Raw genomic sequence first — 22,405 nt, 5'->3', positions numbered from 1 at the left:
GTTTTCTAAATTGCATCATTTATTCTGCTCTAATTCCAAATTTCTGTTCTTTGTAGCAATCTTCAACCTCCTTGAAAGCAGGGGCTGAGTCTTTTCCCTTATTATAGCCACACTCTATTTTTCTTTGAAGGGACTGGGTTACTTTTTAATAATTCCATTACAGATTTGAATATGAAGCTGCTTCCTCTTTGTGATTTTCCCCCATGGTTTTCTTAGCTGCCAGTAGAGGGCACTCTGGCCTTTGACTAGAATGCCCTTTTTCAGATTCCTTTAGCATGAAGCTTGCTTTTATTTTAATTCTCCCCCAAAGTGGTAGTGCCTTTAAGTTTCTTACAAAAAACTGAAATCATGCATTAGTTATTTAAGGTTAGATATCATTTGTATAATGCATCCATGGAATATATTGAGATCATTTAGAGCCATGGCACACCTTCTCTTCATCATCTGAAGCTTACACTAAAATCATGTACACTCTAAAATGCCCCTCTTTGAGCAGTGAGGGTGCAGCTGTTGAGTTCTTGACAGTAGCTGAAGTTGTCTGAAGAGCATAATCTGGAGTCTTGAAAATGTACTAATATTCTACAGCTCCAAAGCCTAACCCACCTCTCACTTTCAGGGAGATCATTTCGGCCAAGTTGGCCTTGGGTGATTTTGATAATTTGTGAGAGTAAAGGTGACTATTGCTTCAGGAATGGAGGGGGACTGAGTCTGGGTTAGGAAGTGAGGACATTGTATCATTCATTCATCCATCCAATCTGTCTTTCATACATTTAATAACTATTTGAGGACCTACCCAATAATGCCCAACATTATTCTCATCACTGGAGTACAACAACAATCAATAGGTTAAATCCTTGGCCCCATGAAGCTTACATTCCAGGGAGAGACATGAAGTTGAATTTAAAAGTACATAGTAAAATGCAATGAAAAATCCCACAAAAAAAAAAAATAAAGCATTCTAAAAGGTTAGAGAGATGGGGAGGGTGCTGCTGTTTTAGGTACATGACGTAGAGGGAAAGAACTTTCTAGACAGAGAGTTGATCAAGTGCGGAGACCCCAAAGCAGGAGCGTGCTGATGGGCTGAAGGGATTGGAAAGAGGCCAGAGTAGCTGGAGAAGGGCTGTGAGGGAAAGGGGGTGGGAGATTGGGGGTGGGGGTAGTAGGAGTGGGCAAGGGAGAGCTGGGAAGGCCTGGTAAGGACTGGGTTTTTTTCGCAGTGTGTTGAGAAACCACAGGAGGATTGGTCAGTAGTGGAAGCATAGAGACCAGCCTGGGGATTAATGTGGCGTCCAGAGGTGCTGGTGGCTAGACCACAGTGGCAGTGGCAGAGGTGGATGGCTGTGGTCAAATTAGGCTGCTATTTGAAAGACTTTAAAAACAAAGTGCCTAGGATTTGCAGTGGATTGATCAGATAAAGTGTGTATAAGAAAGAGAGAGTTGCAAATCCGGGGTCTCACTTTCCCCTTTCTTTTCTGAGGATGCATTTAAACAGAAGTCAAAATAGCCATCCATCTCAAACTCTTGTATCCTAACACCCACGTCCATCACTGACAACTGTTGTTTATGCTGCTGTTAACAATGAGGGCACTATGATTTCAGATAACAGGACCTCAGCATGGGGCCTTCCTTTATTGTTCTGTGATTCATCAGCTTAATCAGGGTTGAATGATCTTTGAGATATAACATGAGCAAAGGTTTTTACACTTTGTGGCCTGTTTCCCCCCAACCCTCTTTCTGCTCTTTTATCTAGAATGCAGCATTTCATTTTGTTAGATGAAGAGAGCCACCTTTTCAATATTCACCCCTGTAATCTAAGAAAGAAAATTTTATACCCCCTCTGAAAAAGCAATAAAATCTCAGTGTGGCATTTGTCATTATTTCAAGTCAAATGGGCGAACCATCTTGCTCAAGGCTGATTTGAATACATCTGGACTCTGTGCCTGTAATTCACAGAGCTGCCACTAGGTGACGCCTGCAAAGCCTAAAGGACCAGCGCAGGAGGGTAAGAGCTCCTGAGAATAGTGCGCAAAATCCAGTCTTTTTTTTTCTTCCCTCAAAATCCTTAGAACTGATAGCAATGAACGTCATTAACAACTATACCTAATAAATTGGAAAGAAAAATAGCATAGCGATTTATAACGAAAAAGCCTGTCTTTTTAACGTTTCCTGCCTCTCACGTTCTCTGCTGCTCACTGCCAGTTTCAGGGCCTCTCCTCATCACGTCTTCCCCATCCCCACATCATGAGGCTCCTAACTACATTCCCTGCCCCTCACCAATCCTACCCAGTTGTTTTTAATTACCCCTAAAGTAATCTTTCTAAATCACAAGTTTCATCCTACCTGAGGAGCCCCTTTCAAAACTTTGCCCCCTCCTCCATTGTATATAGAATAAATCCTGAACTGTTAAGAAGTTGTAATCTGGCCCAACTGACCTTCACATCTGCATCTTCTCCAGCCTCATCTTGTCAGCGCTATATTATGTTGGCACTGGCCACACTCAAACTTCTTTTAGTAAGGTGTAAATTCAAGCCTTTGCTTTTCTCTGTGCTGTTCCTGGAATGTTCTTTCCTTTTCCCCTGGGAAATTCATACTGCTCCTCCAAGGCTTGGCTCAGAGCACCTGCTTGGAAAGAGGCTCTCTTGGTGTGACCATAGCAGTTTCTACAGCCTCCTGTGCCTCTGTTCTAGTGTGGAGGCTAATCGCCAAAGCTGCCCTTTGTTAGGGGCTTTCACTGTGCCAAGGACTCCTTAAGGTCCTTTGTCTCAACAGTAATGTGAACATATGTGTCCCATGCAAGGCGGCTTGAGGACCAAGGCTGGCCTGCGTTCTGTAACTTTCAGGGTTTAGTGATGTATCAGAGGCACAGCAGATGCTTACGAATTTCCCACTGATTGAAGACCCAAAGCTTTTGGTTTTGACCTTGTTGGTTCTCAAGCACCATCTGGTGATTTTAAGGATTCCTGTAAGACTTTGTAAGAGTCCCCATAAGAATTCTGATAAGACTAAAATATGTCCCCTTTCACTGGGACGAGGTTCAGGGGAGTACCTCACTCTAAGCTACAGAGGGAAAAACCCACTCACCCCTCTCTCTTGATAGGAGCATTTCCAACTTTCAGGCATTCATTGTAGATTTAACAGGTTTTGGATAATAAGATGAAATATAATCAAGTTACCCAATGTGTTGTGAGGTTCTGGTCACACGTGTGCTAAATAAATAACTCAGTTATTGTCTTCCCTTCCCCTTATCCCTTGTGTAATTTAAAATGTTTTAGGAGTTCTAGTATAAAAATAGCAAGTGAAAAATTTTCCCTACACTTTGAAAAGTTTCAAGGATTGCTAGGAGTTTCTATACAGGTTTTTTGTTTTTTGTTTTTGCATATAAGAAATTTCCATCCCAAATACAGGGATTTGTGTAGATTCAGCGTTCTTCTCATGCTGCGAGAAAATCTGTGATGGACACCTGCTTGTTCTTGTAACTACAGGGCGAAGAGGCCAATCTAAATGCCTACCCTGGGAACTGGGTGGAAAGGGATATTCTTTCCATGAGAGAAAGAGGTGAACAATATGGAGAGAGTTAGATGATAGGCTGATTGATAGATGTGTATTCAGGCCCTCTGATGGCTGGATTAAGACTCTTAAAAAATGTAATTACAAATGTAATTTTGTAATGTAACAAAATCAATGCCTGCTTCTAGGATGAAATGCCCTGAATATGCAGAGATAACCTGCTGAAAACAAAAGCAGTATGATTTAGTGCAGGGTCAGAAGGGAAAAGTAATCTTTAGGGTAAACTGTAGCATTCACATGTCTTCCAAACCAACCCCAAGAGTCTTGGACCTAAATTCCTTAAGACAGGAAATTAAAATACCATCAGGACATGTTCCTGCCCTGGAACCTAGTAAGGAGCCACAAATACTGGTGTGAAGTTAAGTTTCCCCATCAACTCCAGAAACGGAAGTATCAGTGAAAGGGAATCAGTGTAGTTATGAAGGATGCCCACTAGTGGGCAAGCAAAGAGCACCATCAAGATTGGTAAACATCAAAGGCTGCTTTGGGGGAATGAGACATGTGACTAACCTGGGGAGAGGGGACCTTCAAGGGGCTTGGATTTCCATTCATTGTACTGGATGTCCAACAGAAACACTTATCCATCAGGTGTGCTTTCCAGCCATTTTGTCCAGACATTGTTGACACTGACCAGTTTGGTGTGTACATACACTGGGGGAAATTATAACTTAGAAGCATTTCCCTATATAGCTCTTGCTGTGTTGCACTATGATTTGTTGTGTGTCTGTCTCTCTTGACAGATTGTGAACTATTAGGGAGAAAGAAGCAAGCATTGTTTTTTTTGTTTGTTTGTTTGTTTGTTTTTTTTTTTTTTTGGTCTTTTTGCCATTTCTTGGGCCGCTCACACAGCATAAGGAAGTTCCCAGGCTAGGGGTCTAATCAGAGCTGAAGCCGCTGGCCTACAACCAGGGCCACGGCAACGCCAGATTGTTAACCCACTGAGCAAGGGCAGGGATCGAACCCGAAACCTCATGGTTCCTAGTCGGATTCGTTAACCACTGCGCCACGATGGGAACTCCCACAAGCATTTTTTATTCTTGTACTTCTAGATCCTAACTGGGAAACTAGACTGCTGGTTGATCACCAAATCCTGGTGAGTGAATGCATTTCTTTTTTTTTTTTTTAATAATTTTTTTTATTTTCCCACTGTACAGCAAGGGGGTCAGGTTATCCTTACATGTGTACATTACAATTACATTTTTTCCCCCACCCTTTCTTCTGTTGCAACATGAGTATCTAGACAAAGTTCTCAATGCTATTCAGCAGGATCTCCTTGTAAATCTATTCTATATTGTGTCTGATAAGCCCAAGCTCCCGATCCCTCCCACTCCCTCCCCCTCCCATCAGGCAACATTTCTGAATGAATCAGTGGGTAAATGGAGGAAGCCAGGTTTGGCGCTCTTTCTGCCCTTGAAGCTTAACTCGGCATGCTACCTCCTCAAAAGCATTTCAATGGTTGCTGAGAAATTTTATCACTAGCACAATTCTTTGCAGTTTAGAGGTGCAGGATTGAGAACAATTACTTATATATGCAGATGGGGCTGGAAAGAATGGATTCATGGTTTGCAGATCATTTCAGTAGGCACAAGACTAACACTCATTTTTTTTTCTTTTTTTTTATTACTCAAATTTATCACATCTGTAGTTGTATAATGACCATAACAATCTAAATTCGCAGGATTTCCATCCCACAGCCCAAGCACATTCCCCCACCCCCCAAACTGTTTCCTCCAGAGACCATAAGTTTTTCAGTGTCTGTGAGTCAGCATCTGTTCTGCAAAGAAGTTCAGTCTGTCCTTTTTTCAGATTCCACATGTCAGTGAAAGCATTGGATGTTGGTGTCTCATTGTATGGCTGATTTCACTTACCATGATAGTTTCTAGGTCCATCCATGTTACTAAAAATGTCAGTATTTCATTCTTTTTAATGGCTGAGTAATATTCCATTGTGTATATGTACCACTTCTTCTGGATCCACTCCTCTGTCGATGGACATTTAGGTTGTTTCCATGTCTTGGCTATTGTAAATAGTGCTGCAGTGAAGGTTGGAGTACATGTGTCTTTTCGATTCATGGTTTTCTCTGGAGAGATGCCCAGGAGTGGGATTGCTGGATCAAATGGTAGTTCTATGTTTAGTTTTCTGAGGAATCTCCATACTGTTTTCCACAGTGGTTGCACCAATTGACAATCCCATCAACAGTGTACTAGGGTTCCTCTTTCTCCACACCCTCTCCAGCACTTATTGTTTGTAGACTTTTGGATGATGGCCATTCTGGCTGGTGTAAGGTGGTACCTCAGAGTGGTTTTGATTTGCATTTCTCTAATAGTGAGTGATGTTGAACATCTTTTCATGTGTTTTTTGGCCATCTGTATGTCTTCTTTGGAGAATTGTTTGTTTAGGTCTGCCCATTTTTTGATGGGGTTGTTTGGTTTTTTGGTATGAAGCTGCAGGGTGTTTATAAATTTTGGAGATTAGTCAGATCCACCTCTTAGAGTATAGACAATAAAAACAAAAATAAACAAATGGGACCTAATCAAACTTAAAAGTTTCTGCACAGCAATGGAAACCCTAAACAAACAAAAAGACAACCCACAGAATGGGAGAAAATCTTTGCAAGTGAATCAACTGGCAAAGACTAATTTTTTACTTGTGTCTCCAGAGTCTTTCTGCAGATTCAGCCCAGCTTCCCACAGCTCTGATATTGGACCCAAACACCACCCACCTCTAAATCAATTGTTTCATCCAAAAGTTCAAATGATTTTCAGGCTCCAGGAATGACTAGGCCATAGGGACCTGTGAGGAAATGCATGGGGACCCCCCTGTGACAGCTTCTTGTGCAGAGCAGTGGGTATCTATATGAAATTCACTATAGATTAGGCAAGTTACCAATGTATTGTTTGTCTTATTTTTGTCTGCTTGCCTTGCCTAGTTCTGTTATAAGCTTGTTATCATCATCATCATCAACACCTGAAGGGCAATTTAGGTTTCAACAAGCAAACCACAAATACAGGCAAGCGTACATCTGTGTCGGTGGTAATGGTTACCTTCTCGTACTCGTTCTCTGTATGTATGGACACCAAATGAAGGGAACTTGGAGATGAGTGTTTTCATGATGAACATCCTTGTATTTTATGAAGAACTTGGAGATAATGTACCCCTATGGTTGTTCCAAAGAGAATCTCTGAAACTTTGGGAGAAAAAAAACAAAAACCCACTCTTGTTTCTAGGATAATTATGAATACATTGACAAGTTTTTATAATTCCAAGGGGATGAGAACATTTTATGATGCTGCATTTATTTTTGAATGTGCTAGGGTGGAATTGTTTTGGTCCACAGCTGTTTTTTAGTACTTTACAGTTACCCCCACTATGCTAAATTGCTTTAAAAGTAAATTACAGTGATTAAGGTTTGTAAGTCTCTAACATTTAAGCTTCTACAAGATACTATGGCACTTGAATCTTGTGGACAGATTTATAGGAGTTTAGGTGACCCAGAGAGTTCAGAACTTGCCTCAACCTCCAACCCCCCTGAACCTGAGGGAGAAGAGGATGTGGACAAGCAAGGGGGTGGTTGGAGGCTTACCCAGTGTCTAGCTTGGTCAGCTCCTGGACTCAGAGTGCCTCTCTTGCCTGGGGTCCAGCCCCACAGCAGAAGAGATTTCCTGAGCTCTCTTTTCCCCTGTCCACACTAAAATCTCAGGTCTCTGAAGTTTACCCTTAAGAAGGAGGAAGGGCAAGCCCAAGGAAAAGTATTTCAAGAAAGAGAAGTAGTTGGAATTTTCAGGGAGCTTTCTAAACAAGAGCTCTCTATTCACTTGAAGAAGGCTGTTGAGTCAGTCCACAAACTAGGAAGCCCACAGGGCTGCCAAGGTGTAGGAAGCGAATGGCCATAAAACAGGAAGCAGGGCGTTCCTGTCGTGGCTCAGAGGTACCGAACCCAACTAGTATCCATGAGGACGTGGTTTCGATTCCTGACCTGGCTCGTGGGTTAAGGTTCCGGCATTGCCGTGAACAGTGGTGTAGGTCGCACATGCAGCTTGGATCATGTGTTGCTGTGGCTGTGGTGTAGGTTGGAAGCTGCAGCTTCAATTTGACCTTTAGCCAGGGAACGTCCATATGCCTCAGGTTTGCGCCCCCCCCCCCACCAAAAAAAAAGCAGGAAGCAAAAGCTGCCACCAGAAAACAAGCCAGAAAAAAAAATTTATGTGTGTGGTTTCATCTAAGACTTTTTCATAAACATAGTTACATAGTTGTGTCTTGGGGCCTTTCTGTGAATGGAGAAATGACTCATACCATCTAATCAGTTCTATCCAAAGTTAGTGTCATATTCATGATGGACTTTGTAGTCTTTGGATGAAATCTGCTTTAGAGGAATCAAATAATGATATGGAAACAGCCAAATGTTGTTTCACAGTTACTGAAGCAGTGAACATGTGTTAAACATGTTTTTACTGTAGCTACCCACACCTGGCTCATCATTGGAAACACCTGCGGAAATTTCTGGTTGGCCCTTAGGGTTCAAAGGTACCCGATCTTTCTGATGGTAAGCCAAGATTGAGAACTGCACTGTGCTGTGCCATGCCACCTCTGCAAATAGGTGTTTTGTTTACGCTCCCAATTCAAGTGCTTTTCTCTCTGTTCTTTTTCTAAACCCCAGCTCTTCTCACGTCTCTTACATTTGATGAGACATTCTCTGAATATGTGATGAAGCAAACTACTCCCTAATATCTGAATACTTACAGAACCTATTTCTCACCTTATATACTTAGTCATTTTTTGAGGTCTGTAAAACTGGTTCTCCAGACCTGGGAGCAATCAAGTGTGTAACTCTTTAAGAGTTCCAAGAGGAGTTCCTGTTGTGGCACAGTGGATAACGAATCCGACTAGGAACCATGAAGTTGCGGGTTCGATCCCAGCCCTTGCTCAGTGGGTTAAAGATCTGGCATTGCTGTGAGCTGTGGTGTAGGTTGCAGACACAGCTCGGATCCCCCATTGCTGTGGCTCTGGCATAGGCCGGCGGCTACAGCTCCGATTAGACCCCTAGCCTGGGAACTCCATATGCCACAAGAGTGGCCCAATAAATGGCAAAAAAGCCAACAACAACAACAACAACAACAAAAGAGTTCCAAGAGATTCATAACCACACAAACAAGATGTTCAATGTACATTTGCTGATTAAAAATAAAAACAGAATTCCAAACCTAAGTTGACTAATGTTAAACATTTCAATTTTGAGCCTACTTGGAAATTTATCTATGGCTAAAGAGAACATGAAATTACAGTGAAATTGGAAATTGGTGGTTTAAGTGTCAATGATGATTTTATTTTCTTTTGTTTTTTAACAAAAGAAGCCTTCCAAGCCTATGCTTGATAACACTGAAGGGGATTGAAGGCTTTACCTGCAGATGTCAAAGGCAAGCCAGTCTCTGGGATAGCTAGGTGAATTAAGGGGTTGAGTGAGGAGGTCCGTATTAAGGTTCTTAAAAGAAGTAGTGCAGTTCCTCCCTGTGTATGGCCTCCAATATGCATGGATTTCAGTTAGTTAAATAACACCAGTGCCACCAAAAATATGATTCAAATATTATTGCAATGCTTAACTGTGAGTAATTGCATAATATACAATTCAGTCCTAGCTCTTAATGCAGCAAATAACTATGTAAATAACATATACACATCAAGATCAGTAAACCATCATGCCATTTATTTCAAAGTCTGTAAGTGAATGGTCTATATACATGCTTTTTTCATTCCCATAGTCAGCAAAGCATGTAGTTATTACCTCTTTGTCTTTCAGTGATAAACCAACAAGACATTTTAATAAAAATGGGTATTCAAAAAAGGAACTGGCCAACAAAGATAAAAGTGCAAAAAAGAAATGAAAAGTGATAACCCTGGAAGAAAAATTGGAATCAGACATAAATGGAGTTACAGAAGAATTTCTAACTATGGAAATGTTGGCAGGGCTGCTATTTAAAAGATTCTACATATGCAGCTGGAGGAAGTTAGGGAAGTTGGGACAATTATGTATCCAAATTAAGGAAAGTGGTTCTAACAAAAAGCATGAGATACCTCAGAGGAAGTGGGGATATCTGGCAAAGAAATTCTCAATAAAGGAGCACTCAGAGATATTTCATGACATTGAAAGTGCAAAGGGTATAACATTGGAAGTAGATACACAGAAAAGAGTATGTCACCTCATCAACACATAAACAATGCTTGCTCTGTATTATAAATTATATGATGAAAAGGAGAAAAAAAAACACTGTTCAAACTACTCTTGACAGGTTATTTTAATGAACAAATAAAACATTTTAATGTTTAATGTTCCTAATGTTCTAAATTACAATGTACTAAATAAACATTAGTTTTACTATTTCTTGCCATTTCCCTATCCATTTATAACTAACAGTAGGAGAGTTTTTAATATTTTGACAAAAAAATTTAAAGGTCACAAAACAACTATAATTTTTCCCATTGATTATTAAGATTGCTTTGCACAGTTTCAGCTTACAGGGTTATTTTTATAGTCTTGCACTGCCATACAAAATGAGGACTGCCTATACTATTTCAAAGTAGACTGTTATAAATTAAGAATGCTTATCATAAAGTCTAGAGTATACACTTAAAAATACATGAGTAAAAGGTACATAGAAAAGGTGTTGCTAATTGGTTTATAGAGGAATTCAAAATGACTTACAATTATTTAACTCAGAAGAAGATAGGAAATTAAAAATAGTGAAAAAAAACTTCTTAGATGACAGCAAGATGATAAAGTCAACCATATCTGTGATTACATTAAGTGTATATGTGCTAAACACTTTAATTAAAATTCAGAGATTGTCACAGTGGATAAAAATCAACTTTAAACTCCATGTTGATTATAAAAAATGCAATTTAATGTAAAGAGGCCAATAGATAAAAATAAAAGCAAAGGAATAGGCATTCCCTACAAACAAAAGTATAACAAAGATGGTACAGCTTTTTAATATCAAATAAAGTAGACATCGAGCAAAGATATTAGCAGAGGTAATGAGGAACATTTGTTTAATTCATCAAGGAGACAAAACAGTCATAAATGTATATATATTCAATAATTTCAAAATACGTGAAATAGAGAAATAGAAATATCAGCAATTATCATTAGAGATTTTAATATCCTTTTCTCAGGAATTAATAGAATAATTAGTTAAATTCAGGGCAGATAAGGGCCTGAAAAACACCTTGACCTAACATTGTCAGCACTCTACCCACACAATCAAGAGAATGCACATTCTTTCCCAGTGCATATGGGACTTCCACCAAAATAGACTATTTGCTAGGACATTACATTTCAAAAGAGTGAAATATAATGCACTATGTTCTCTGACCACAATTAGAGATGAATAACAGTAACTTAATAAGTTAATGATACAAAATAAGACAATAAATGGTGCATTGTTATAAGCATAAAAACGTGATTTCCTCTTCATATATATTCTTTAGAACTGTCATAAATAGGCTACATCCCACTGGTTCATTTTGAACATTGTAAAATGGCCACATTAGTCTCATAGGGGCTATGATATTTGAATTAATGCAAAGAGCACCTGGGGTGGTTTAGGTGACAGAACGTGAAAAGAGTTAGCTGTTAGAGGACCAGTTGGTCCAAGTGCTTTGGTTTTGTTTATTCAGATGGCATATAAAGAATCTTTAAAATTTCTTCTTTTTAAAAACATTCACCCTGCTAGTCAGTCTTTAATTGATGTATTTAGACAATTTATTTAGCTAATATTAGGCCTTAATTATACCATTTTTTGTTTGTTTTTTTGTCTGTTCTTTCAGATTTAGTTTCTCTGTTTTCTTTTTTTTTGCCTTGTTGTGGGTTACTTTAACAACTTTTAGAATTCCATTTTCATTTATTAACTAGCGTTTTTGAGTATATTGCTTGTATACCTTTTTAATCAATTGCTTCAGGTATCATATACATACTATATATATATAGCATAAATATGATACATAGTATACTGATATCAACATTTTACCAGTTAGAATAAAATGTAGAAAATTCATCTTACTTTATATCCCTTCTCCCCTCTTCTGTTTATAATTGTATTTAATAAATTTAAAATTTTAAAAGTTCCTCTGCATATATTGAGAACCAGATTAGAGAGCATTGTAATATTTGCTTCAAATATCAACTGTCTTCTTTAATTTCCTTGATTAATGTTTTATATTCCTGGGTTGGAAAAATTAATATTATAAAAATGGCCATACCACCCAAAGCAATCTACAGAGTCAGTGCAATCCCTATCAAATTACCCATGACATTTTCCACAGAACTAGAACAAACCATCCAAAAACTTATATGGAACCACAAAAGACCCAGAAGTGCCAAAGCAACCCTGAGGAACAAAAACCAAGCAGGAGGCATAACTCTCCCAGACTTCAGGCACTATTACAAAGCCACAGTCATCAAGACTGTGTGCTACTGGTACCAAAACAGACATACAGACCAATGAAACAGAATAGAGAACCCAGAAATAAACCCTGACACCTATGGTCAATTAATCTTTGACAAAGGAGGCAAGAACATAAAATGGGAAAAAGAATCTTTTCAGCAAGAATTGCTGGGAAACCTGAACAGCTGCATGCAAATCAATGAAACTCGAACACACTCTCACACCATGCACAAAAATAAGCTCAAAATGGCTGAAAGACTTAAACATAAGACAAGACAAACTCCTGGAAGAGAACATAGGCAAAACATTCTCTGACATCCACCTTACAAATGTTTTCTCAGGTCAGTCCCCCAAAGCAACAGAAATAAAAGCAAAAATACACCAATGGGACCTAATCAAACTGACAAGCTTTTGCATAGCAAAGTAAACCAAAAAGAAAACAAAAAGACAAGTTACGGAATGGGAGAAAATAGTTTCAAAGGATGCAACTGACAAGGGCTTAACCTCTAGAATATACAAGCAACGCATACAACTCAACAGCAAAAAAGCCAACACCCCAATGGAAAAATGGGCAAAGGACCTGAATAGACCGTTCTCCAGGGAAGATATACAAATGGCCAACAAGCACATGGAACAATGCTCAACATCCCTGATTATTAGAGAAATGCAAATCAAAACTACCATGAGACACCACCTCACACCCTTCAGAATGGCCATCATCAATAAGTCCACAAATAAATGCTGGAGGGGCTGTGAAGGAAAGGGAACCCTCCTGCACTGTTGGTGGGAATGTAAGCTGGTACAACCCCTATGGAGAACAGTATGTAGGTACCTTAGAAATCTCTGCATAGAAGTACCATATGACCCGGCAATCCCACCCTTGGGCCTATATCCAGACAAAACTTTCCTTGAAAAAGACATATGCACCCACATGTTCATTGCAGCACTATTCACAACAGCCAAGACATGGAGACAACCCAAATGTCCGTTGACAGATGATTGGATTAGGAAGATGTGGTATATATACACAATGGAATACTACTCAGCCACAAAAAAGAACACAATAATGCCATTTGCAGCAACATGGATGGAACTAGAGACTCTCATCCTGAGTGAAGTAAGTCAGAAAGAGAAAGATAAATACCATATGATATCACATATCTAGAATATAATGTGTGGCACAGATGCTCCCTTCCACAGCAAAGAAAATCAATGACTTGGTGAACAGACTTGTCGTCGCCAAGGGGGAGGGCGAGGAAGCGGGATGGATTGGGAGCTTGGGGTTAATAGATGCAGACTATTGCCTTTGGAATGGATTAGCAATGAGATCCTGCTGTGTAGCACTGGGAACTATGTCTAGAGTATGATGGAGTATGATAATGTGAGAAAAAAGTATATTTGTATGTATAACTGGGTCCCCATGCTGTACAGTAGAAAAAAAATTGTATTGGGGTAATAACAATTAAAAAAAAATAAAACAAATATTTAGTTTCCAAAAAAAAATGCAATAAAGAGATCCTTCCCAGTGCAGTAGTCAAGGAAAAAAACAAAACAAAACAAAACAAAAACAAAAAACATCAAACAATTTTAAAGAGGAAAAGTAAATCTTTACTCATATTCTTGGTCTTCCCATTGCTCTTTCTTCCTTCATGATATTTCAAGTTTCCCCCCTTTTAAAAAATAATTTAATTCTATTTAGAGAAAGGAGGCATGGCTTGTTGCTGATAGGTGGGGTTGGAAGTCCAGGCTCCCCAGTTGGCCTCCAATGATACTGGTGGGGGTGATCCCTTATTACCACTGGGTGGGGATATAGGGTTGAGAGTACAGGACCCCCAGTAAATCTCTGGCAGCATTGCCCATGGTGCACTGTCATTGCTCTCATTTCGAGGTCCCTAGCCTGCATGCTTTTTGCTGTCTACCTTTCAGAGTCTTGTGTTTCTTTTATAATAAAATATCCAAGGTTTTTACATGTACTTAATTAAAAATAGGGAAAAGTAGATCTATTCCATATTTGCTTTGAAAATATTTCTAATGCAATGATAATGAAAATGTGATCTATCAGAATTTGTGAAACAGCTAAAGTAGTATTTAGTAAGAAATATATAAATCTATTGTTTTCATTTTCTATAGATTAGAAAATAAAAGTGATCTGCGAAAGGTGATCCAAACCTCCACCTTAGAAAGCAAGAAAAAGAATCATATTAAGCTCAAAGTAACCAGAAGAAGGAAGTATTAAAACTAAGAGCATACTAAATGAATTAGATAATAGGTTTAAAAAAATAATTGAAACCAACATCTTTTACTTTGATAGGATCAACAAAATTGATGAATCTTTACCAAGACTGATCAAGGAAAAAAAAAAAAGATGTCAATTACCAATATATTCAGTTCTGATATAATACTTGTTTCAAAATGTGAATTCTTTCTCAAATGCAGTGTGGATAAACTAGGGGACACCTTGAGGGTAGCATGCTTTCACATTTACTTGTGCATGATTCTATGCACCAGAAGCACTAGGTGAATGCTGAACCCCACTGAACCAAGCCACTTAGGGATACACAGAATGCACACCTGCACACATCTCAAGCATCTCTCAGCTACCTCATTTCACCATGTGTGTGTGTGATGAGCCACACCTATCCACATCTGGTGTTGGAACTTCCTGTTCAATTTTAGATAACTCTTCTTCCATCACTTCATAACTCATAAGCTGCAACCCTTCTGCTTCCCACTTCCACAAGCAAGCTTCAGACTGTTTTTTTAAGGCAAAGTGCCGTATTTGTTGTTGTAGTTATACATTTCTTAACTGTTTCACATCTGTAAAATTGCCTCTGTTTTAAAGAGATTACTATCTTTTTCTATCTGTTATGTTACCAACAATTTTTTTCAAATATTGTACCCTTATCCTCATTTTACCTATAAGCCTTGTGGTTTTTACTATGCAATTTTACATAGCTCAGTGATTTGTATGGATGTATATGTAGCATTATAGCAAAACTGACTGTTATTTTACTGCATGCTGAAATGTACTGTCCCTAATTGTATGACCAGATGTTATTGCAATGTGAACTGTAGAGGGTCAGCTATGACGACTTATTACAAAAAAATATTGAGCCTGAAATTAATCAAGACTTTTGATCTAACTTCCAGTGTAAAAGATAAAGAAAAAAAAAAAAAAACAGAGGAAAGAAATAATTTAAATGCACCACAAAGATATCATTAGATAAATACAAAATGTTTAAGTCGACCAGATAGTTGGCTTGGTCTAGTTGAATCCTATTTTGAAGAAACCAACTATAAAATACATGTTTGGTGCCACTGGAGCTATTTACTGGAGACAGGGAATTACATGATATTAAGGAGTTATTGTTAATTTTAAGAGTAATAACGTTATTGAGTTCCCCTCGCGGCTCTGCGGAAACGAATCTGACTAGCATCCGTGAGGACGCAAGTTCGATCCCTGGCTTTGCTAAGTGGTTTAAGGATCCAGTGTTGCCGTGAGCTGTGGTGTAGGTCACAGATGTGGCTTGGATCCCGGTGTGGCTGTGGCTGTGGCGTAGGTCAGCAGCTACAGCTCAGATTTGACCCCTAGCCTGGAAACTTCCATTTGCCACTAGTGTGACTCTAAAAAGACAAAAAAACAAAAAGAAAAAAAAAAGAGTAATAACGTTATTGCTATGAAATTGCAAAATGTCCTTATTTGAGGTATAGAAAAGTTTAAGTATTTAGAAGGGAAATGTCCTGATGTGCATAATCCTTTTAAAATGTTTCAGCCTTTTACATATGTGTGTATGCACACACACCTATAGGTATATGGAAAAAAATATGAAAATATTAGAAACCAAATATAGCAAGATATCATGGATGTTCACTTCTACTGATCTTTTCACTTTATGTATGTTTCACATTTTCATATTTTATTTTTATAATTTGACAAAACTGGCATCTAAGAGGAATTAAAATATTTTCTACCAAGACTCCAGGACTTCAGGGACACCCCCCCAGGTCCTGCCTGCTCCAAGTGGGCACCGTCCATGTCCACTTTCTCCCTGCTCTTCTGTCTCTGATTATAAAAGCTGCGCTCTGCTCAGGCAGCCTGTGCCCATCTTTGGGATTCCTTGCATTCCTCCAGGATATAAGGCTCCCATTGTATTCCCCTATCTGGCCCCACAAGGGAAATTTAGCATAATGTTCTCTCTCTTACTTGGATTTTTTTTTTCCTTTGAGAAAAGAAACAATCAGATCAGAGCAGAATTTGAAAAAGTAAATGGAGTCATGCTTAATGTTCACCAAGAGGAGAGACTGTCCTAGAAATTTGGGACTTTGGGGAAACATCCTCTGTGCCTTTAGCAAAGATTTTAGCACAGATGGGCTGCCCAAGGGGGAGGCAGAGCCTGGAGAATGAGTCCAAAATGTGTGTTCCTGAGTCCTGCTTTCATGCAAAAGTGAGTCTCTCTCCCACCTCCTTGTTGATTTGGAGCTGCTGAATCAGAGCCAGGCTTGGAGGAAATAGATACCTGAACACAACAGACATGGGGGCCAGCTTGTGTGCATGATGTTGCAGTGATACCAAGAACCACAGAGAGGAAGCGCATTGGGGTGGGGGTGGGGGTGGGGGTGGGGGTGGGCATCCAGGAGAAGAGGTAGGGTATTTAGGAGTGATTGTAGGACTTTTGGGTTTTGTTTTTTTTTTTTTTTCCTTCTGTAAATTTTCACTGGAAGAGGTGATTAACTGTTGTGCATCCAGAAATAGTTTAAGCTAAACATAGCAAAGCTGGCAGAGGTTGTTATAAAATAGAACTTGGGTGTGGGAAGTTCTTCTGGGTAAAGTAATGTCCATGCAATGAGCTCAAACCAAGGTCAACCTTCAGAAACAAGTGTAAGATCTCAGCTCTTTAATTCAGGGGAAAAAGTTCATTCTCATGCGTATGGAAACTATCTGAAGTTAGAGGAATCTTTTCTTCAGTAACCATCATCGTTTTTAGAAGTGGAAGAGACCACTACGATTTAGTTCAGTTTCCCAATTTTGTGGATGAGAACTATAGAAATAATTTATCCAAGCTCACATATGGCTACTTGGTTGTAGAGGTAAGCCTCCAAGTTTAGTGCTTTTCTCCCCACAGAATGTGATTTCTCTAAATTTAGGATTCTTCCCTCCACTGATTTATGGTTAAACATGAACTCAAATGGAGTATGAATAAAACTCAGAGGAGATTGTGCACTGGCCTGATTGAAACCTTGTGAAACTGACAAGGTTCTCAGAGGTGGGGAGAAGACTGTAGTTGGGAGATTGTCTGGACACAACCAGAAAAATAACCACAGCCTCTAGTCAGAGGCAGATGTGGCCCTCTAGGTGGTCTGATCTCAAGGGATGCTCAGAGGTGATTCTAGCTGTGCCATCTGAAGAGCTACCTCTGTATCGAACATGTGGATGCCTGTCTAGGGTGGAGAACCAGGATTTCCTGGCTGGCCATTATGGAATTAGATAGTAGGAAACATTAGGAATAGGAAAGGTAGCTCTGGACCCAAACTGGGTATGAGTAGAAATATCTCCTTGTCTCCAGCCTTACTCAGGTCCACCTGGCATGGGATTCCGTGCCACTCTTTTTTCTTATGTAGAAACTCCCTGGAAAATCCTATCCTATCCTAACTTATGCTATCTTAACCTATCCTATCCTATCCTATCCTATCCTATCCTACACAGTTCTCTTCTATGCTATTCTATACTTTAATCAGTTCATTCTTTAAAAATTTTTTGGAGAAGTAAAACTTTTAGACATGTGCGAGATTGCAAAACTATTGTGAAGAATTCCCGTATACCCCTCACTCAGATTCTCAACATGTTAATGTTTTCCCAGCTTGATTTATCATCCTTTCTTTCAGAATCATCTGAAAGCACACTGCAGATATAATGATGCTTTAATGCCTAAATTCTTCAAGGTATGCTTTTTGAAACACTTTTACATAATGACAACATAGTCATCAAAATGAGAAAATTAACATTCATACAACTGTTATCTAATCTACATTCACAATTTATCATTTGTTACACTAATGTGCTTTATAGCAAAAGAAAAATAGGTTTTCCTGGTATGGGATCTAGCCTAGGTTCACATGATGCATTTAGGTGTCTTGTCTCTGTAATCTCTTCAAGTTCCTCAGTATTTTTCATGATCTAGGCATTTTTGAAGCTTACTGGCAAGTTAATTTGTTGAATGTCTTTTATTTTTGGTTTATCTCATAGTTCCCCATGCTTAGGTTCAGTTTATGCCTTTTTGGAAGTAACAGCACAGAAATAATGATGTGGTTTTTTTTTTTTTTTTCAGAACATTATCTCAAAAGGCAAATGCTACCTATTGCCCATTATAGCTTCTTACCAAACAATTGGGGAAAATGATGTTTGTGAGGTTCCTACACTGTGAAGTAACTTTATTTTTCTATTTGTCATTAATAAGAGTCTTGTGGGAAATACTTCCAGATGATATAAAATGTTTTTTCAAATCAAACTTTCACTCATGTGTTTTAGCATCATAGTGATTCTTGCCTAAAACAATTATTACTACACTTGCTGCCAAATGCTAATTACTTTCTCTTTTTGTGTGTGTGTGGGACTCTTTATAGGGCTACACCCTCGGCAGATGGAGGTTTCTAGGCTAGGGGTCGAATCAGAGCTGTAGCTGCCAGCCTATACCACAGCCACAGCAATGCGGGATCTGAGCCATGTCTGTGGCCTACACCACAGCTCACGGCGACGCTGGATTCTTAACACACTGAGGGAGGCCAGGGATTGAACCTGCAACTTCATGGATACTTGTTAGGTTCATTGACCACTGATCCAGAGTGGGAACTCCTAAATGCTAATTATTTTCTAATTTTCTAATTCCACCATTCCTTCCATATTCACTCCCATCATTTCTTCTATACTTATTAGGTGCCATTCTAATGCAAGGAAGAGATTTCTCTTCTTTCTCATTTACTTGTGTATTTACATCAGTGTGAACACATGGATTCTTAGTATATTCTGTGGGTTGTAATCTGTAGTATCAGTATTTATTTTGAGGCTCAGGTTGTCCCAGATTGCATCCCTTTAAGTGGGCTCCTTATCCTTTTGACATGCCCCCATATCCTATTAGCACCTCTCTACTTGCTGATGCAAGATGTCCAGGTTCATTTTGCCAGCCTCACCCCTAAAATCAGCCATTTCTTCAAAGAACTCTGATTCCTTTCAGTGGAGGATGATATTTACAATCCAAGATCAAGGGGCTAAGTTTGGGATGTCCCAAATGACACTTTCCAAGCACTGTTTCCATCATTTCACTTCTGTGGAACTTCTTGGGCCTTTCTGCTAGAAGACTCATGGTCCAGTTTTCTACTTCCAGGCAAGTCCTGGTGCTACCACATGTCTTTCAGGAAGAAGCACCCACCTGCTTGTTCTCATTTTCATAGTAACATCTCTTCTCCCAGTGGCTATGAATTTGGATGCAAGCTCCCCAACCATGGTTTCTATAGCAATCACATATTCTGAATCCAAAACTAGGAAATTTCAACACCCAACCCCTCAAGGTTAAATATACTTTTGAATAGACTGGAACAAGTCATTTAAAATCAGAAAAGTCGGAGTTCCCATTGTGGCACAGCAGTAATGAACCCAACTAGTATCCATGAGGATGTGGCTTTGATCCATGACCTTGATCAGTGGGTTAAGGATCTAGCATTGCCATGAGCTGTGGTGTAGGTCATAGACCCAGCTGTGGTGTATGTCATACACCAAGCATGGATCCTGTAGGTCATAGACCCAGCGTAGGCCAGCAACTGTAGCTCTGATTGGACCCTTACCCTGGGAACCTCCATATGTGGCGGCATGGCCTTGATGAGAAAAATTAGGAAATTCCTGGAAATTCTATCCATCAGCAAGTGCAAAGACCTCCCTCTTCTTCAAATAGGGGCATAGGGGCATAGCAGCACAGACATGAAGAAACAAAACTGGCAAGTGTCGGTAGAGCTCAACCTTTCCAAACATCGTTTGTGAATCTATATCCTATTCCCCAATCTGTATTCCCAATCTTTTTTTTTTTTTTTTTTTTTTTGAGAAGGCTCAAGGAACCTCTTTGCCACTTAGGCTCTTTAATTCCTGGGAATAAAGCTATAAATCCTTTTCTCTTTCTCATCCTAGGTATTGAGGGACTGAATTAGGACCCTGTCAAAGCATTTACTCTCCATGTGAATTTCCAAAATGTCTAAATATTATTTCTCCAAAAGAAAAACAAATAGAGTGAGTGATGGTAGATAGGAAAAGTAACTAACATAGCATAGACATTTCATCTTCCCAGTTCTGAAAGTTTCCCCTGGTCAAGTCTGGCATTTTTTTTTTTTTTTTTTTTTGCCATTTCTTGGGCCACTCCCGCGGTGTATGAAGGTTCCCAGACTACAGGTCGAATCCGGCCTACACCAGAGCCACATCAATGCCAGATCTAAACTGCGTCTGCAACTTACACCACAGCTCACGGCAACGCCGGATCCTTAACCACTGAGCAAGGGCAGGGATCGAACCCGAAACCTCATGGTTCCTAGTTGGATTCATTAACCACTGCGCCATGATGGGAACTCCAAGTCTGGCATTTTGATTATGTCTTAAAGTTGTACTTTGTTATCATTTCATTTGAAAATGTCTTTGTTTAAAAATTTGTGATAGTTGATGCCAGTTGTATATCCTGAAATGTCTTCCTGGAGTAATAGTAGTTTTCATTGATCTCAGCAACCACAGCCTTTTCTAAGGTGAGGGAAGCAGAAGCACAAAGGAGGCTTATTGAAGCTTATTTAGCTTGGGGCTTGATTTCAGTGTAATTGTAGCAAGTCATGCATCTTTTGTACCATGTCCACTCCTGCTTCTTGCCCATGTGGTAGCTTTGCATGGATTAGAGGAAGGTGCCTAGAAAGTCTCAAATTCACAAGTTATTAGTTGGTCACTTCTTACTCACAACTCGTTAGCCAGAATTAGTCACCTGACTTCACCCAATCACCAAGCTGTCAGAATGTGTTGTCTTATCATATCCACAGCGTGGGGTGGGGTGGGGGAACAGGAAATACTTGGCAACAAGACTAATGGCAACTAAATGCCTTATAATTGGTTGACTCTTATAATTGATCAGCAATATTTTACTTTGGTGGTGGTAGGGAAAATAGTGGTGCTTCTTACAAGACGTGTTCTCTTAAATTCTGTGGAATATGTTTGCTTTTATGGATAGTAGAAGATTATTAACAGGATTTCTTCCTAGCCCCCTCTCCCCCCAACACATGGGGTAAAAATCCAACTCTTTGGTAAAAATACTCATAGCCAATACACCAGTCGGAAAACTCAGAGTGTATCTTTGTGGGCGCTGCTAAGCCAAGGCTGTGCTATTTGCATGTACGTACAGGAAGGTGCATCTGCGGCCATTGCTGTTAACCCTCGCTCTTTGTCCTATATTTGTCCCCCATCTTGTGGCCATTGTAACTGTTGCTGCAGTAACTGAGTCCAAAGTCTCTCTGCCTGTCTGAGTCCTGGTGGTCCCATGGCTCTTGCTGTGACTGTTGCTTCCCTGGTCACTTTGCCGTACCCACAAGGGTTAATTAGCCCATTCCAGGCAGAAATCGCACTCTGGCCAAGGCTTGAAATCTGGGGCTAATTGACTCATCTCAGCCTGAGTGCTGGTACTGCTCTGAGGTAGGCCATCTGACTGCCTGGGGCCAATGCTGGTGCTGGTCTCTGGACCCAGTTTTAATTGTCACCCATCTAGACCCTCCCAGGAAAGCCACAACTTGACTGTACAACCTGTTTTTCTCTAGTTGCACATACCCTCACTAGCCAGCTGAGTGTCCTCTTCCACCACCTTCTGAGGGCACTGAGGAGGCTGTCTTTCTCCCACTCCACACTGTTAAAGAGCTTCTCCCAGAAGAGAGCGTCCAGATGAGAGGAAGCCTATCCCTATTGCTCTGTGAGGCTTTAAACACCATGCAAGGCTTAGCATTTACTCCACGAACCACTTCCTCTCCCTCCGGACTCATCACGAACACTCCCATCCTTGCACATTCTCCTTCAGCCACACTGAGCTGTCTGCAACCACCTGCTATCCAACCAGGCTCTCTCACACTTTGGGTCTCTTTTTAATTGAAGTATAGTTGGCTTACAGTGTTGTGTTCATTTCTGCTGTATAGCAAAATGACTCAGTTACACACACACACTTGTGTGTATATGAATATGTATATATATGTATATTCTTTTTCATATTCTTTTCCATTATGGCTTGTCACAGGATGGGGAAGATATTGCCCTACGCCATTAGGACCTTGTTGTGTATCCATCCTATATATAATAGTTTTCCTGTGCTAATCCCAAACTCCCAATTCTCCTTGTGGCAACC

General features: G+C 39.8%; 1 long non-coding RNA gene across 2 annotated transcripts in view; it reads left to right on the top strand.

Annotated features, from left to right (window-relative positions):
* Positions 1–22,405, top strand: part of LOC146407007 (uncharacterized) — a 121,653-nt gene that overhangs the window by 10,734 nt on the left and 88,514 nt on the right. Inside the window, exon 3 of one of the 2 annotated variants that reach the window (XR_014821161.1) lies at positions 4,617–7,722. The exons of the other annotated variant lie outside the window; for it this stretch is intronic. This is a non-coding gene — a long non-coding RNA (uncharacterized LOC146407007). Of the gene's footprint in view, positions 1–4,616; positions 7,723–22,405 lie in introns of those variants that run through there. 2 annotated transcript variants of the gene reach the window in all.

The sequence above is a fragment of the Sus scrofa genome, chromosome 1 (assembly GCF_054392235.1).
Source record: "Sus scrofa isolate SSC_HxYL_T2T_F1_AM1 chromosome 1, Sscrofa_HxYL_maternal_Yorkshire_Landrace_v2.0, whole genome shotgun sequence".
In the NCBI taxonomy this organism is placed as follows: Eukaryota; Metazoa; Chordata; class Mammalia; order Artiodactyla; family Suidae; genus Sus; species Sus scrofa.
This window is presented reverse-complemented; position numbering and strand designations above follow the sequence as displayed.